This window comes from Pteropus alecto, unplaced genomic scaffold, assembly GCF_000325575.1.
Source record: "Pteropus alecto unplaced genomic scaffold, ASM32557v1 scaffold115, whole genome shotgun sequence".
In the NCBI taxonomy this organism is placed as follows: domain Eukaryota; kingdom Metazoa; phylum Chordata; class Mammalia; order Chiroptera; family Pteropodidae; genus Pteropus; species Pteropus alecto.
The window spans coordinates 3,299,502-3,303,016 of NW_006436814.1; the positions used below are offsets into that span (position 1 = coordinate 3,299,502).

Below are 3,515 nucleotides of genomic sequence, written 5' to 3' on the forward strand. Positions count from 1 at the left end.
GGCCCAACCCCCTCCTTCGCTTCCCCGACCTACCGGAGACGGGCGGGTGCCCGAGCCGCCGCGGCCGCGGGGTCCACTAGGGCGCGAGGCGAGGCCCGAGCTCCTCCCGCGCGGGTCCGTCACAGCATCTCCCGGGAGACACGGCCGCCACGGGCAGGACGCACACACCTCCGCCGCGCGGGAGCTGCTTCTCGCCTCGCGGGCCTCCGCCTGCGACCTCTTGGGCCACCTCAAATCCACACCCCAGGGGAGTGCCCTCGCCGGCTTCAGGCCGGCTGACCGCTCAGCGACTAAAACGCAGACGCTGCCCGCGCCGCGGTTCCGGGTCCTCCCCCCCGCGACTCTGCCTCCTCCGCTTAGACCGCGCCGGCCGCGCTTTGCGCATTACCCTGGGCAGACAGACCGAGCGCCACACGCCGGGGAGGGGAGGGGGAGGAGAAAAGAGGAGGGCGGAGAGGGAGGGGTTAGAGAAGGAGATCGCGGCGAGAGCCGCTGAGTTCTCGCGAGTGTTCCGGCCTTGGGCGCCGGCGTCGCGGGAATTTTCAAACTCCCGGTGAAAAAAGGTGGGGGAAGAAAAGGGAGGAAAGGGAAGCAGTGTCTGACAAGGATGTTTATTTACATAAACTAGGCTCTCCCCGCCTCCAATGAGCTGAGGGGGAGAAAGACTACGAATCCCATAATGCCTTGCGCATGAAATTGCTCAGGCGGCCAGACACGAGGGCCGGTCGCAGAGTCGGGAATCGTAGTCTTTGAGGTCGTGCAGGGCGGGTCCCTAGGCGGGAGACTCGCCACTTTATCATTGGCCCCGCTTGCTGGAGGCGAGTTGATAATCTTTCCTATTTTAGCAGCCCCCTTCGCTCGGTGTTTTTCGTTGCCTCTGCTCCTACATTTGGTACCAAAATGCGTGCCAGACTTTTGGGAAAACGCTTTTCCCCTCTCCTATATATTTTTTAAATATCTGAGCGTGCTTTTGTGGCCGCAGGTGCTCATGCTGCTAGTCTCATCTTTTTTTTTCGTCAAAATTTTACCTCAAATTAGTGTTACTTTTTTGGTCACCCTGGAGTTTCATTGTGGAATTTCTTTTATTTGTTGTTAGTGTCTCTGAAGCTAGTCCCAGCACCAAACACGTTTCAAACAAATACATGTGGAAGATGTCCGGAATAGAACATCTCAAGTAAAAGGATTATAACATCAAGTAGAGGGAGGATTCTAGTAGGCACTCCCTTCTCTTTTTAGTCAAGAAAGTTTATCCTTTTCTGTTACTCTTTACTATATGATTTTTGAGATATGCCGCCATTTAGAAATGTGATTTCCTTTAATTTTTGTTTATCGGCAGCAACCTCTAAATGTAACATTTATTTGCAAAAGATATTGGACTAAATTGTGGCAGAGAAGTAGTTAAAAGAGCTTTTGGTTGTTTGTCTTATTTTAAATAATTCTCTTCAAACAGAAACCACTCGTCAGATGTGCTGATTTATGTCCTGTCCTTGCCTCCCATTCTACACTTCATTTGGCACCATTTTATGTTACAGTACGTGGTAATCCAAAGAAAGACATAAATTCTCAATTTAGGTATGCTGCTCGTGAGCTGTGTAATGTTAGGAAAATTAAGCGACCTCTCTGGGCTAAAGTTATCAGATACGCAGAGCAAGGGTAACTAGATGAGAGCATCTACTGATTCATTAGACAGACATTTTTAACTTTGCTTTAAGGAGCCTGTCAGTTGTAAAATTAAAAAATCTATTTCATACTTATTATTCAGCTTAATTGACTTTCTAAATGATCTTCCAGATTTTGATTGTTTCTTCCATCATTACCAAGAATGATTGCTATATGATTGTATATAATCTGGACAAACCCTACCTGTCATTTTATTTCCCCACATAGTTCCAGAGAATAGTTTCTTCACTCTCCTCCAAACCTGTTTTTGCCTTTCAGTGTCTCCCAGCCTCTTCTTCCCTTATCTAAATCTTCATAGCCCTCAAGCCTATTTTCTCTCCCAAATCTTCAGCTTCAGCCCACATTAATCACCGAAATTGCACTGAAAATATGCTGTCTGTATGATTTTATGTTTCCCTTTTTTGCCTCTGACTCCTTCTATCCCCCTACCACCCCCATCTCCCAGCTACACTGAGAGCACAGACTGTATCTTATGCTTTTTTAAATGCTTCTCTCATGACTGCTAGTTTTTCATTTTAATTGCTTTGTAGACTGATTTTCTGCTTTGAAGCTCTCATTCAACCCTTTCCCCCCATTTCAGTCATTTAACTAAACTTATGCCAAATTATTTTAGTTTCAAGACATTTTAATAAGTGTTAAATGAAAAAATAATCTGGGTCTGGTCGTCAAATGAATTTGGGGAAAAGCTGATTAAATAAAAGTAAAAATTTATTTTATGTACTACTTCACCGCCTTTAACATGCTTGGCATTTCTCAAAGTTACTTGACCATGGAAAGAATCCATTTAGGCTTACGGAATGTCGTACCTCATTAGTGTTCCACCAAGTGGACTTTGGGAAACATGGCTTCAAAGCTTCCTCTTACTGGGGAAAGCACTGTATAGTGAAAAGAATATGGTCATTTGGAACCGAACTTAGCTTTTAAGCCTTTTCACTACTTTCTAGCAACATGACTTTAGTCAGATTACTTCACTTCTGAACCTGTTTTCCCATTGAAAAAGAAAGGATAATACTACTTACTTCCCTTGAAGAGCTTTTGCAAAGATTAAAGGGAAGTATGTGCCCAGATCAGAACTTCATTCCCTTTCTACTTAGATGGTCATTAGTTATTTCGGTAAAAGGCCTAGAAAATGATGATGACTACTGCAGACACTCATGCTTCTATCTGGAATGTTTTATTCAAAAGGCAATATTTTATTACCCGTCCATCATCCTGGGAGTGAGAGGCAGACATCTGATTTCAGAGAATTTAGAGCCTCAATGATGTGCTCTGAATTAGATCTCATTTGTTTTGCAAAGTAATGGGGGAAAAACTTGATAGTTTAACAAAGAGGACTACGACAAAATGGAGCTTATCTGTCTCAAAGAGAGAAAATGTCTCTGTCCTAACAGCAACATTTTTATCATTTTTTGTAGAGATTACTGGTTATAGCAAGCAGTGCCCCAACCCTGATTTCTCCAATTGACCATAAGCTTGGTGAGTGAAGTCATGTTTTACTTTTTCCCTACTACATGTCCAGTGATGGCATAGTGGCCAGCATATAAATAAGTGCTAAAATCATTGTTTAGTGAGTGAGTATATATTTATTGATTTTACCATGCAAAGCAAAATATATACTATTAGATTAGAGAGACCCTAGAGATATTCTAGGCCGAACACCTCATTTTATAGATGGAGAAACATTGTCTTATGATTTACCACAAATATTTTGGGATGGACTTTATTTTGATTAAAAAAGATATTAAATCAAATCTATAGTTTGTAAAGAAAAGTAATAAATATTTTTCTATCATTAAAATATGATCTTTATGCACTTGAAAATTGTTTTTTCATGA

At 43.0% G+C, this 3,515-nt stretch overlaps 1 protein-coding gene across 1 annotated transcript in view; it reads right to left on the reverse strand.

Annotated features, from left to right (window-relative positions):
- The window catches only part of AHCTF1 (AT-hook containing transcription factor 1), a 69,866-nt gene extending 69,440 nt beyond the window's left edge, over positions 1 to 426 (reverse strand). The window contains exon 1 of the mRNA XM_006914268.3: positions 34 to 426. The gene's annotated coding sequence lies outside the window, so the exon portion shown is untranslated. The remainder of the gene's footprint in view (positions 1 to 33) is intronic.
- Positions 427 to 3,515: the final 3,089 nt, after the last annotated feature.